Source organism: Sminthopsis crassicaudata, chromosome 2, assembly GCF_048593235.1.
Source record: "Sminthopsis crassicaudata isolate SCR6 chromosome 2, ASM4859323v1, whole genome shotgun sequence".
NCBI lineage: Eukaryota > Metazoa > Chordata > Mammalia > Dasyuromorphia > Dasyuridae > Sminthopsis > Sminthopsis crassicaudata.
The window spans coordinates 448,651,763-448,666,635 of NC_133618.1; the positions used below are offsets into that span (position 1 = coordinate 448,651,763).

Below are 14,873 nucleotides of genomic sequence, written 5' to 3' on the forward strand. Positions count from 1 at the left end.
TAGCATAATTGCATTCCTGAGAGCTAAGGAGGACTTGCAGAGAATTTATAGAGAAGAGAGAAGATTGTCTGAACAGGGTCTTGGTTTGTGGTCATGACATGGATTACAAATAAGCCAGAGACTTGGAACAAGTAGGGGAATAGGTAAGAATAGGGCCTAAGCAGAGATGACCTTTTCAAGACATTTGATAGGATTAGAGTTAGTTGGGGAAATGAGATGTAGTGAGGGAGTTTTAAGATGGGAAGATGAGCACATTTGAAGGCAGTTAGAAAGGAATAGTAAGATTTTGAGTACTGTAGAGATGTGTACATATTGGGGGAAATCTGCTGGAGAAGATGGGAGAGGAAGCAATAAAGGGTAAATGTAGAGGGATTGCCTTGTTCAGGACAAGTTTCATCTCTTTATCAAAGATTGGAGCAAAGGAAGATATGGTCAGGGATGGTATCAAGGTAATTGAGGAGGAGGAGAGAAGAGGAAGTTAGTGATCAATGGCCTAGATTTTTTGGGAGGGGTGAGGAGGAAAATATGGAATAAGGATTTCAGCTGAAAGAGTAGGGAGCAGGCATATGGTAAGAGACTTTAAAGAAAATTCAGGGTAGAGAATTGAGAGAAGGAAGAAGAGAAGGAAAGAGTCCATTTTTAATGCTTAGCATATAAAAAGCACTTTGCTGGGTCCTAAGACTACAAATAGAAATGTAAGGTGGCCCCTCTTCTCAAGGTGTTCACTTTCTTTGGAGGAAGAAAATATGGAAGGTTTCAGATACTAGTGAGAGGGAAAGATTTGATGGTTCTTTGGGTGCAGCAACAAAGCAAATTACAATGATTCTTCTTTAACATCATTTCCACTGATAAAGTCATATCAGTTTCTGATATTAAACCATTTTAGGGTGTCAAGTTTTTGGTGGCAAGAACTTTCTTGAAGAACCCAGAAATGGGTCTTCATGGTGGCTGTGACACCTGAAGGAGTATTTGCCAGACTGCATCTCTGTAGGCATTGCTTCCCAGGTTCCCAGGCTCACTGGGTTGAAAAGATTGCTATTCTCAAGGCTCTTTGGTTCAGTATCCTCAGTTGTCTCCACTGACGTCTGAGAATAGTTGGTGGTCAGGGTAGTGCTGGTGTTTGGACTTAACCTGGCAGATGCTGACTCCTGTTTCTCTTTCATTGAACCTTATTGCTTCAACTAGGCTGTCTTAATTGCCTTAAGTATGGAAGTAGGTTGACCACCTAAGTGGGATTACTGGTTCCCTCTCCATTGCAGTTGTTCTCCCAGATTATCCCTTTCTGGATGGGTTGGAAACAGGTCTGGAAGGTGCTGCCACACCCTGAGATCTTGTGCTTGTCTGCTGGTTCCTGGTAGTTGAGTTATAAAAGGATTACCTTGATCCTAATTGAGATTAGATAACAAAGTTGTAACTAGTATACCCAGGCAAAACAGTTGCAAGACTTCCTCTAACCAGTTAGACTTATATGAGTAGGAGTAGATGATGCAGATGGTGGACACAATTCAGTGTTGATGTTTGGCAAGGCAAGAGTACAATTTGACAGAGGAGTGAGGAATTTCAGAGTAGAGGATAATATAGAGATATACTAGTTTACCAAAACATTGAGGTTAGGAAGACAGGGAGAGTCTTGCTCACCTAGTCAAGAATTAAAGGATAGAGAATTTACAAGTCACTGTGAGGTCAAAGAATAGGTTTTGGAAAGAGTAAAACAGGAGAGATAGAATGATAGGAGATTGTAATCATGGAAGTGAGTGAGTCACTTGTGTATGATAATAGGATCCTGAATGGAATCACCTCTATGAAGAAAGTATCATAGAAGTTGTGAAGATTAAAGAAATGGGAACTTAAAGTATTTGAGGAATAGCAGCTTATAAGTTGAAGACTCTTATTATGAGGACAGAAATTGAAGTAGAAATAAACTACTGTGAGCTAGCCACTCATTGCAAAAAGGAGAGGAAGACCAGCCAAAATGAGGATTTGATGAAGTGCTTTTCCCCTATATTAGCTTCACTTGAGGCATGAACTAAAGTCTATCAAACTTGATCCTACATTGTTCTCCCCATACATAGACCAAATGGTCTCTACCATTTGTTGAGAAAGTAATAAATTCTGATTATTATCATCTCTATGTTTTATTTAAGATTTCAGAAATATTTGTCTCCCTACATACTAAAAATTGCCAGATTAGATTTTAAGATTTCTCTTTCAATTTCACATGTTTAACATGTATTGGATTACTTGATGTCTCGGGGGAAAAGGTGTGAGAAAAGGAGAGAGAAAATTTGGAGCACAAGGTTTTGCAAAGGTGAATGTTGAAAACTATCTTTGCATATATTTTGAAAATAAAAAGCTATTATTAAAAAAATAAAAAGAAAGAAAGTCCTCTCCCAAAGATTTCTCTTTTTCAATACACTAAATAATTACGGACTGATAAATCTAGAAAGTCCTTAGAAATCATCTGATCTGATTCTGAGTTTTACAGAGGAAGATGTTGAGAACAAAGAAGAGGCCAAAGTTACATAGCTAGAGAGAGCAGGAAAGATGATGGAGTAGGAAGAAACAATACAGGTCAGCTGTCTATTCCACTGCTTGGATAATGATCTAAGTAAAAATGAGTAGTGATAGAGAATTCTATAGAGAAACTACAGTAGATGATCTTTCTAGCCCAAGATCCTACAAGCAAAGGATCTAGGACAAGAACTATGAAACAAGGGTAGCCAGAGTTCTAGAACTCAGAGCTAGGCCAACAGTGAAGGGATTTCCAGAACTGATCCTAAGTTTGGCTCTGTCCAGCGCCAGCAGCTCACTAACTTGAGGTCAAATCTAATGATCTCTTCCCAGTCCTTATTCTTCTTAACTTCTCTGCAGGCTTTGCCACTTTTAATCATTCTCTCTTGTCTCTCAGTTTTCTGGGGCACCACTATCCTCCTACAACTCCAACTACTCTATCCCCTTGCTAGATTCTCCTCCAGATGATGTACTCTAATTTTAGATATCCTTCAGGTTGGGTTCTGAGCCCTTTTCTCTTCTTTTACAACTTCCATGGATTTAATTACCATTTCTATGCTGATGATTCTTATACTCTACTTTCATACTCTAATCTCTCTGCTGACCTTCTGTCTTGCATCCCCAACTGCCTTTCAGATATCTTGAATTGTATGTCTAATAGGTATCTTAAATTCACTTATGTCCAAAACAATATTTAATAACTTTCCTCTTTAAGTCCCTACCTTATTCCCACTTTCCCACCACCTTCCCTATTATTGGAGAGAGCAACACCATCCTTTCAGTCCCTGAAGTGCACAATCTTGGAGTCATCTTGGATTCCTTACTATCTCATCTCCCCGTATCCCATGTATGTCAAGGCCTGCTGATTTCACCTTTGCAATATCTCTCAAATATACCCCCTTTTCTTGATAACTGCCATCATTCTAATACTATATTATATTTTTGTTGTAATAGCCTGCTGGTAACTGTATCTGCTTCCAGTCTCTCCCTCTTCAATCTATCCTCCATTCATTTACCAAAACGAATCCTAAAAGTCATGTCCCCCACCCATAGAGTCTTCCTCTTGACTCTAAAAATAAATACAGAATGCACTGTTTGACATTTAAAGTCCTGCATAACCTAGCCCTCTTCTACCTTTCCAGTCTTCTTATACCTTATTCCTCAAAATATACTTTTCCATCTGATGACACTGGCCTTTTGGCTGTTCCATGATCAAGATATTCCATCTCTTGACTCTGAACAGTTTCTTTGGTTGTTCCCCATATCCCCCAAGAATGCTCTTTCTTCTGCTCCAACTATTGACCTCCCTAACTTCTTTTCAATCTCAACTAAAATTCTACTTTCTATAGAAAGTCTTCCTTAACTCCTATTCATTTTAGTGCTTTCCTTATAATTATTTCCTAATTATCTGACTGTAGCTTGCTTTATATGTATTTGTTTCTATGTTGTCTTCCTCATTAGATTGTAAGCTGCTTGAGGGAAGTTACTGTCTTTTGCCTCTTTTTATATGTGCACAGGGCTTGGCACATAGCCTATAGGTATTTAATAAATATTATTTGATTGAAAATTAGTTATAATTGGTACTATAATTGAAGTGGGAATGATAGAGAAAATAAATGGAAAAGAAATGAGAGCTATGGAGATAAACCTTAGGAAGAGAATTAAAAGCTTAATATAAGAGCTATAAAACCTTATTTAAATAATAGGATTCCCAATATTAGAATGAACCAAATAGAATTTCATTATCTAGGAGTCATTTTAGATTCTTCCCCATCCCATGATAAAATATGAAATCTTTTTTTTTTATTATATATATATATATATTTTATAATATTATCCCTTGTATTCATTTTTCCAAATTACCCCCCCTCCCTCTATTCCCTCCCCCCGACGACAGGCAATACCATACATTTTACATGTGTTACAATATAGTCTAAGTACAATACATGTGTGTGAATATCATTTTCTTGTTGCACAATAAACATTAGAATCCGAAGGTACATGCAACCTGGGCAGACAGATATTAGTGCTAACAATTTACATTCCCCTCCCAGTGTTTCTTCTCTGGGTGTATCTACCTCTGTCCATCATTGATCAACTGGAAGTGAGTTGGATCTTCTTTATGTTGAAGATTTCCACTTCCATCAGAATACATCCTCATACAGTATTGTTGTTGAAGTATACAGTGATCTTCTGGTTCTGCTCATTTCACTCAGCATCAGTTGATTTAAGTCTCTCCAACCCTCTCTGTATTCCTCCTGCTGGTCATTTCTTACCGAGCAATAATATTCCATAACTTTCATATACCACAATTTACCCAACCATTCTCCAACTGATGGACATCCATTCATCTTCCAGTTTCTAGCTACAACAAAAAGAGCTGCCACAAACATTTTGGCACATATATGTCTCTTTCCGCTCTTTAGTATTTCTTTGGGATATAATCCCAGTAGTAGCGCTGCTGGGTCAAAGGGTATGCACAGTTTGATAACTTTTTGGGCATAATTCCAGATTGCTCTCCAGAATGGCTGGATTCTTTCACAACTCCACCAGCAATGTATTAGTGTCCCAATTTCCCCACATCCCCTCCAACATTTGTCATTATTTGTTCCTGTCATCTTAGCCAATCTGACAGGTGTGTAGTGGTATCTCAGAGTGGTCTTAATTTGCATTTCTCTGATCAGTAGTGATTTGGAACACTCTTTCATGTGAGTGGATATAGTTTCAATTTCTTCCTCTGAGAATTGTCTGTTCATATCCTTTGGCCATTTATCAATTGGAGAATGGTTCGGTTTCTTATAAATTATGGTCAGTTCTCTATATATTTTGGAAATGAGACCTTTGTCAGAACCTTTGTTTTTAAAAATATTTTCCCAATTTGTTACTTCCCTTCTAATCTTGTTTGCATTAGTATTATTTGTACAGAAACTTTTTAGTTTGATGTAATCAAAATCTTCTATTTTGTGATCAATAATGATCTCTAGTTCTCCTCTGGTCATAAATTCCTTCCTCCTCCACAAGTCTGAGAGGTAGATTATCCTCTCTTCCTCTAATCTATTTATTATCTCCCTCTTTATGCCTAAATCATGGACCCATTTTGATCTTATCTTGGTATATGGTGTTAAGTGTGGATCCATATCTAATTTCTGCCATACTAATTTCCAGTTTTCCCAACAGTTTTTTCCGAATAATGAATTTTTATCCCTAATGTTGGAATCTTTGGGTTTGTCAAAGATTAGATTGCTATAGATGTACCCTTTTTTGTCCTTTGTATCTAATCTGTTCCACTGATCTACGGGTCTATTTCTTAGCCAGTACCAAATGGTTTTGGTGACTGCTGCTATATAATATAGCTTTAGATCAGGTACACTTAGACCACCTTCCTCTGACTTTTTTTTCATTAGTTCCCTTGCAATTCTTGACCTTTTATTCTTCCATATGAATTTTGTTGTTATTTTTTCTAGGTCATTAAAATAGTTTCTTGGGAGTCTGATTGGTATAGCACTAAATAAATAGATTAGTTTGGGGAGTATTGTCATCTTTATTATATTCGCTCGGCCTATCCAAGAGCACTGAATGTCTTTCCAATTATTTAAATCTGATTTTATTTTTGTGGCAAGTGTTTTGTAATTTTTCTCATATAATTCCTGACTTTTCTTTGGTAGATGGATTCCCAAATATTTTATATTCTCAACATTTGTTTGGAATGGAATTTCTCTTTGTATCTCTTGCTGTTGCATTTTGTTAGTGATATATAAAAATGCCGAGGATTTATGTGGATTTATTTTGTATCCTGCCACTTTGCTGAAATTTTGAATTATTTCTAGTAGCTTTTTAGCAGAGTCTTTGGGGTTCTCTAAGTATACCATCATGTCATCTGCAAAAAGTGATAGTTTAATTTCCTCATTTCCTACTCTAATTCCTTGAATCTCTTTCTCGGCTCTTATTGCCGAGGCTAGCATTTCTAGTACTATATTGAATAGTAATGGTGATAGTGGGCAACCTTGTTTCACTCCTGATCTTACTGGGAAAGGTTGCAGTTTATTTCTATTGCATATTATGCTTACTGACGGTCTTAAATATATACTCCTGATTATTCTAAGGAATAATCCATTTATTCCTATACTCTCAAGAGTTAAAATATGAAATCTTAAAATAAAATCAAAAGATTAAAAAGTAGAAAAAATGTCAGATATATTTTAAAAGTTGATCTGAAAAACCTTATAATTTAAGAATTCTTGAACTACCTGAAAGCCTTGAATTACTAGAACCTAGGTACTATATTTCAAGAAATCTTGAAAGAAAACTGTCCCAATCTCATAAGATTCAAAAGATAAGATAAAAATAGAAAGAATCCCCTTGTTATTTCATGAAAGAAACAAAGGTAAAATTATCAGACATTTTATGGTCCAAGTCCAGAAAAAATATTGCATGGCAACAAAAAAAGAACTTGATTTCTGTTCATTTCACTTTGCATCAGTTCATATAAGTCTGTTCAGGTTTCTTCAAAATCACCACCTCCATAATGTAACATTCTAGCACATTCATATTCCATAATTTATTAACAATTCTCCAAATGATCAGCATTTCTTCCCTATTCTTTGCCATCACAAAAATAGTTGCTGTAAGTATATTTTTGTACTTTTGGATCCTTTTCTTTCTTTGAACCGCACTTTAACTGGTGTAAAGTAAGCAGAGCTAGGGATTCAATTTATACTCCGATAAAATATTGTAACAATGAACAACTTCAAAAGACTTAAGAACTCTAGTCAACACAGTGATCAATCATGATTCTCCAGGATAGAAGATTTAGAATGTTGCTCATCTCCTACCAGAGAGGATGGACTAGACATTCATAATGAGATTTATATTTAAACTGATAGCTAATGCAGGAATTCATTTTGCTTTACTATTGATTGCAAGGACTTTTTTTTTTTTTTTCTTCTTTTTCTGGGAGGATTTAGAATGAAGATGATACTTGTTAATTGAAAATAATTTTAGTTTAAAGAAAAAAGAAAAAGGATGGAGGATTTTTTAGGGGTCAGTAGATAACAGTAACTGGGTTTTGGATAGGGTAATAAATTTGTAGAGAATGAACATCAAATAAGATATTATTGAGTAATTGTAGTAGAGGAAGAATCTGGAAGTAGCATTGGGGAACGGGAAGTATTCTTTCTCTTCAGGATCAGCAAGGTGGGAGGAGGAAAGATGAACAGAGAGTAAAATTGGTACCATAAAGGAATGGTTGGATGCAGAATCATTCATTGCAACAAAAGATGCAGAAAGAAAAAAAAGAGTATGAGAGTAAGAGATCTAATATGGAGGAAAGTTTGTATGTTTTAGAACCCGACCTGTAGTAACAGAAGGAACAGGCAAATGTGAAATGGAGCATCAAGGGTAAAAGGCTGTGGTGGAGATGAGAGATTGGGAAGTACAGATTGGAGAGAGACTTGGTCTTTGGCAGCTTTAGATTCAATATCATAAGGATGGAGAAAATAAAGGGGGATGAAGGTTTATTATATGCCAGGGAATAACTCCAGGCAAAGTATGGATGGGAGGAGCTCTACTGATGAAGGCAATCTATAGATTGGTGCCATAGCCAGCTTGTATTGGCTTGCAGATTGTTAAATTTTCATTGTTAACTTTTATACCTAGGAAATCTATGAATGCTACAAATTAGGATTTGCTTCATTTGTTTAGACTAAAAATAGTGATGGAGAAAATGACAATGATGCAGATATAACTTAAAAGTTTGCTGAGCCTTTTTTGGGAGCTGGTTATCATTTATCTGCATGTCACTGGAAGGTGATAGACTATTCAGTCCCTTCTGATGTTTCGTCTCACCTCATGGTCTTTCCTTCTGGTTTTATGTCATATGTCATGTTCTTCTGAAATAAAAGGCCTGGTAGTGTGAACCCTGGATAGTAAGAAGGGATGCACAATAGTCAAGAGCAGCACAGTAGTTTAGGCTAAGCAGACCAGTGACAGTGACCATATCTTCTCCCTACAGCTTCAATTCTATTATCTGCTTTAAATTTAAAGATCCCATATTCTCTCTCCATCTGAAGGTAAACATTTTGTAAGTCTCAAAACACTACATAAGGAGGTATTATTACACATTACAGATGAAGAAACAGGGTTAAGTAACTGCTCAAGATCACATAGCTAGTAAGTGTCTAAGGCTGGATCTGAGCTCAAGAAGATGAGTCTTCCTGATTCCAGGACTGGCACTCTCTATGCACTGTATCACCTAGCTTCTCTAGTTGTTCCTGAGATTTAGCAAAGCAGTGCAATATTAATGTACTTCAATTTTTTTTTTAATTTAGTCAGATTTGCTTTGAAATATAATGTTGAACATAGAGGTGAGAAGGTGCCTTAGAAAGAGCGCGGGTTTGGAATCAGAATATCTGAAATTAACAATTTACTTCTTATGTTACCTTAAGCAAGACATTGAAATTTTCTGGGACTCAGTTTCTTTATCTGTTAAGTGAAGGGTTTGAGTTAGATGCCTTTGAAGGCCAGAACCAAATCAAAGGTCCTGTCATTCAATAGTAGCTTGTAAATGATTAATTCCCTTAAGGAATGTACATTTTACTGAAAGGAACAACGTACACAGACAAGTTTGTACAGAATATATATAAAACTGGAGACTGGGGAGATTGTAGACTAGGAAAGAAGAAATCAGTTTTTAGGTAAATGAAGAAGAAATTTGGTGGGAAATTAGTCCAAAGTGAAAGGAGCTGGGGTTTCTAAAAGGCAGAGGGGGAGGAGGGGAGGATGCCTGAGTAGTAATAGCCAGTGCAAAGGTTAGGAGATTAGAGATGAAATATGGGGAGAATGGAAATCCACAAAGGGGAATAATGTGTGATAAACTTTAAGAGATAGTCTGGAACCAGATTGTGAAGAAGGGCCAAACAGGCCTGGAGGCAGTGAAGAGTCACTTCTTGAGCAGGGTAATGACCTGATCATACTTGGGATTTGGATTGGGTAAATTGGAACCCAACTAACTTATGTAAACATTTGTTATTTGAAGGGCATTTATTGTTCATAGATGTTCAGAAGTTGTGAGGATTTTTAGCAAATGTTTTGCATAAACTGTTTATATTATATTAAAAAATCTTTGATTTTTAGAAAATGCTTTGTTAATTTGTTAATGTCTCAGCTGGCATATTATTTGTTTTGGGGACCAGACTCAAACCACACAGAATCTGTGTGGGTCACCACCCATGCGGAGGCATGAGAAAATGAGACAATCTTTGTTTTATTAGTGAACATTAAGTGTTAATGGAATTCATTATATAAAAATTATGTACTCCTTCATTCAGTAACCACTTATCAAACATTAACTGTGTAAGTCCCTATGTTAGAAACTATGGGGATATTGATATAATAATATAATGTTTCATACTTATATAACTTTTGTGAAGTGCTTTTTCCTTACAGTAATCCCCAGGGAAGAATAATGCAATAATTCTTTTATTCCATTTTACAAATAATAAAAGCTAGAATTTGCATATATTCTAAGACATACAAAGTGTTTTACAAACATGATTTCATTTGATCCTTACAACAATTTTGGGAGGTAGGTGCTTTATTCCCATTTTACAGATGATGAAACTGAGACAGAGGTTAAATGAGTTGCCCAAGTTCACATAGTTTGTAAATGTCTGAGGCAGGATTTGAACTCAATCTTCCTGACTCTACAAGCACTTTATCCAGTTATATCAAGAAGATGAGAAAACTGATGAATAGAGAGAAACAAATTACTTTCTCAGTATCATATACTTAAGAGCCCTTAAAGCCTTTTCTCTCCAAACTCCATCTGAAACTCTTATCACAGAATTACATTGAACCACAAAATCTCTCTCTCTCTCTTTTGGCTAGACAATTGAGGTTAAGTAATTTGTACAGCGACATACAACTGGGACGTATTAAATGTCTGAGGTCAGATTTAAACTTAAGTCCTCCTAACTTCAGGGCTGATGCTCTATTCACTGTGCCATCTAACTGCCCCTTTCACAAAATCTTAAGAACATTGCAGGATTTTACCTTGTCCTTGTCCTCTGATAGTTTATACAGAGGCAAATTTTACAGGACTCTGAATTCCAGACAAGGAGCTAGAATTTAATTATGTGGCTAAATTTTCATCTTAAATTCTAATTTTTAAAAATTCTCTGCCTCTTTTTTGCTTTTTTCAACTGTTTCCATCCTGATTTTCCCATTCCTCCTCTACTTGAAGCCTCTTCCGTAATTACCTTCCCAGTGGATGGATTTTTCCATGGATCTTTGTGCTTGGGACCAAGCAAAGCAATTAAATTACTAGTAAAGGAGGAACAAATGAGGATATAATAAGAAGAACCATGCACAGGATGAGATGGATCAGTGACCCAGAGATCAGGAAAAAAAATCAATCTTAGATCTAAGTTTTGTACTTTCTTCAGACAGTATAGCAATGAAAAAATGTTTGTTGGATGAATTAATGAAAAGAAGGTAGCCTTCTTTCCTGAGAGAGTCCAGGATTTGGAGGTAGACTAATTTTAGCTCTCTCCATCATTCTTGACTCTTGCTACTTTCAGTGTAAATGCAAAGCAGCTAATTATAATAATTATTTTTTTGCCTGAAGAGGGAAGTGTCCTTCAAACTAGAAAAAAATTTCAAATCATTCTCCCTTCCTTTCCTGAGCTCCTGGGTGGCTAAGTGGGAAAAGCTGGAACAAGGGAGCCTCCTAGAAAGAGGTTCCAGTCTTAAAGCTCACTTGCTGTGCAACCTTAAGCAGATGAGACTTAATCAAGGGTCCAGATCTTATTTTTATTTTATATTTTATTTTTTACAATTTAAAACGTTTTTTATTGATGTCTTTTTGAAAATATTGCCAGCACAATCAAGACAGTGGAAAAGTCCAAAAAGATGTTTAGTGTTGAACATCTGTGGATCTATTGCCTAACCAAAGGGGTTGGCTTGAGAACTTCTCAAATCTTTTCTTTCAAGCTATGCTTGTTCTTTCAGACTTTTAAAAAAATTAAAAAAAAAATTTTTTTTTGATAATTGATTTCTTTTGTAATGTGGCTGTGACACAGTGGTTAGAATTCTGGTCCTGGACTCAGGAAGATAGATATGAGTTCTAGTCCAGTCTCAGGCATTTTGTAGTTCTACAACCTTGGTTGTCACAATTTCTCTTTGACTCAGTTTCTCAACTATAAAATGGGAATAATAATAACACCTTCCATTAAGGGTTGTTATGAGGATCACTTGAGATAATATTTGTAAAGTATTTTGCTAGATATTTATTCCGTGCATTAAAAAATTTATTTTGAGAAGGCATTCATAGACATTACCATACTGCCAAAGGGGTTCAGGAGAACAAAAAACATTAAAAACTCGATTTAGGACAAGGCATTTTACTTCTCTTAAGAATCATCTCCAACCTCCGTAAAACAAGGGTAATAATATGTTGTAACCATTTCACAAGACCAAATGTTAAAACGGATGTAAAATCGCTGTGTAAATAAGTTAAGGGATTATTTGTATTTATAATAACTAATGCTATTATAATGGGTTTTTGTGTATAAAGATCGATGTGTATAATCAATTCAAAGATCTCTATCAGACTATGTATAGTTGGGAAACGTGGAAGCAGTAATGAGGGACTGGATGGTTCTAGGGCTATTTCCCTCTTCTTGGAGGAGGTTTACAGTTCAAAGAGTGTGTTTATAAATGCTGGGGAGAGGATGGGGTTTGTGGGAAGTAGGAGCAGATAAGGCAGCCAACCCAAATGCAGCCAGCAGCCCCATCCACAGGGAGAAAGGGGATTTACCTCTTCGGTTCCCAGCTCAGACCTCATTTCAGGCCGTGCCAGAGTGGGGGTTGGAGAGTGGGGGAGCTGTAAGGGTTGGGGAATGGGAGGAGGGAGGATGAGAAGAAGGGAGGGGGATTTCTTCCTCAAGCTTCTTCCGGTTTTGCTGCCATATTCCGCTAGAGTTTTTCTTCCCCCCCTTCCCCCCCCTAGGGAGGAGAGTGAGGGGAGGAGAAGAGGAGGAGGTGGAGAAGGCGATCGACCAGGGAGCCGTGAGAGAGACAGTCTTCAAACCGCGACAAGGGCTTCTGGTCTCGAGGCAGAGGAGCTTGACCTCCTTTTGGCTCCAATTCGATCTCCCCTTACCCCTTTCCCTTTTCATAGGTGGTGGGTGTGGGGGTGCTAGCCGGTTTTCTCTCCCCTTCCCTTCCCTGCTGGGACCCGTTCTTCTGACCCTCGACCTGAATCTGCACAGAGGAGAGCGGAGCCATCTACCCCGCGACCTCGGAGCTTGCTCTGCGCTCAGTACTCATAGTTCCTCGCCAACAGCTACAGCTAACGGGTGGGCGGGTGCACCGCGCCCACCACTGAGATCCTGGTCCTTCAAGCCCCCATCCCCGCCTCACCCCTTAATTCTCTATCGCCCCTTAACTCCCCCATTCCCATATCTAACGCGCTTTCCCGATCTCCACTCCCTTTCTCCCTTCCCCCTCCGCGCCCTTCTACCCTCGGTTCTTCGCTGCTCCCTCAGAAACCCAGATCCCTACCCCTTCGTTCCTGGCACCCTGATCCCTATCCCACACTCCCATTGCTGGGATCCCCTTTTCCTTCCCCTTATAGGTCCATCTCCTTCTACCAGGGGCACTTAGAATTTTCCTTTCTGCTCTTCCTCCTTTCTTCCCCTCCCTTCTTAATCCTCTTTCTCCTCCTTCCCTCCCTCCCTGTCTTTCCCCTCCTTCATTCCCCTCCCTTTCTCCCTCCCCTCCCTCCCTCGGCCGCCTTTCCTCCTCCTCTCTCCGACCGATAATTCATTCTCCCCACCGGAGCCAGCCAGTCTGGGTATCGCGGGAGGATTGGGGGCGAGGAGGAAGAGGAAGAGGAAGAGATTTACTGTCTTAAGGAGAGAAGGTAAGAGGGTCCCCCTTCCCTCCTCCTCCTTGTCTCCCTCACCTTAGGCGCGCTGTCTGGGGTGTAGAGGGGGAAGGGGAATGCTGAAGCGTGAGTGCGTGCGTGTATGTGTGTGTGTGTGTGTGTGTGTGTGTGTGTGTGTGTGTGTGTGTGTATGGGGGGCGTTGTTCTAGTGAGTTGGGGGGCGTTGTCCTGGGGGTGTGTGTTGGGGGGGCGTTGTCTTAGAGTGTGTATGTATGTGTGTGTGTGTGTGTATGTATGTATGTATGTATGTATATTGGGGGGCGTTGCCCCAACCTCTCCCTGGTAGGGGCCGCGGGGAAGCTGACCCCGGCTTTGTTTCCCACCCGCCTCGGAGAATCGGCAGACACATTTCCCATCGCGCCTCCCTCGCCAGAATCCTTCCTAGCCTAGCGAGCAAACGCGTAAAAGGGAGCCTGGGGCTGTCTGGTTCTTGCAGGGCCCCGAAGCCCTCCAGAGGGGCCTTTTGGCTCAAACTCTGGCCCGGCTTGGTTCCGGAATATCGGGGCTTTGAGGAATTCATGGTTTTAGAGGAATCCAGCCGCCTTTGCCTTCTCAGCGGAGTAAGGGAGCCCAAAACATCGGAGAGAAAAGGAACTGACCGGCTTCTATGGAGGAGCCCTTTTGTTGGGATTGCTGTGGAGTATTGCAATGCGAGATTGACTAAGGAATGTCAGGGCTGAGCTGAATAATTGAAGACTTTCTGTAGTTCATTTATTCAAATCATTTGGGAAAACCAGGCAGGGAGAAAAAAACCCTCAGTCATATCTAGGGCAGAATATGAAATATTAATATCCCTGATGCACTAGAGTCTTCTGATCTGTTTCTCTCCCCTCCCCCCTTAACTTCATTTCAGAGGGTCTTTGTTTTTTAAACGCTACAGCTCGGCACAGTTGGGCCCGGTTTGTGAACCTTCTTCCCCCAGTCTCCTGGGATTGGTTTTTCTTGGATCCTTGATCAGGCCACCCTCTTCGTTACTCTCCCCCGTTTTTATCTTGATCTTGAACTTGGTCGGTTCAGGGGAATCCATGGAAATGAATCTTTGATCCACTAAATACTCAAGATTGAGCATTTCCCACTAAGAGTTTTGTGTTGAGCTTCGTCCATTTTAAAGGATATGTTTATAAACACTTAGGGGAAACGGGCCTCATCCTGGATCCCAGAGCTCAAGGCTGACTAGCCAAGTTCATAAAAGTTTTGGGTCCATTGATTTGCATTTGGGAGATCTGCTGTTTGGGCTGTCAGATGGGAGGGCTTTATTTCGGGGAGATGAAGTAAATAATCTGTTAGATGGGGTTGGTGGAGGTGAGGTGAGAGAGCCAATTGCATGTGGGCGGTGTTAAGAGCACATGTGCATTCTGGTGTTCGAATAATCCTAGGATTGCATAGTCTAGAGCCAAAACCCAGTTCCACTTTTTGC

General features: G+C 39.1%; 2 protein-coding genes across 6 annotated transcripts in view; both read left to right on the top strand.

Moving 5' to 3' along the window:
• Positions 1-14,873, top strand: part of MANBAL (mannosidase beta like) — a 118,544-nt gene that overhangs the window by 50,870 nt on the left and 52,801 nt on the right. The window lies entirely within an intron of this gene.
• Positions 12,456-14,873, top strand: part of SRC (SRC proto-oncogene, non-receptor tyrosine kinase) — a 114,846-nt gene continuing 112,428 nt past the window's right edge. The window contains exon 1 of one of the 3 annotated variants that reach the window (XM_074292685.1): positions 12,456-13,432. The gene's annotated coding sequence lies outside the window, so the exon portion shown is untranslated. The remainder of the gene's footprint in view (positions 13,433-14,873) is intronic. The other 2 variants (XM_074292684.1, XM_074292681.1) reach the window with 2 other exon arrangements.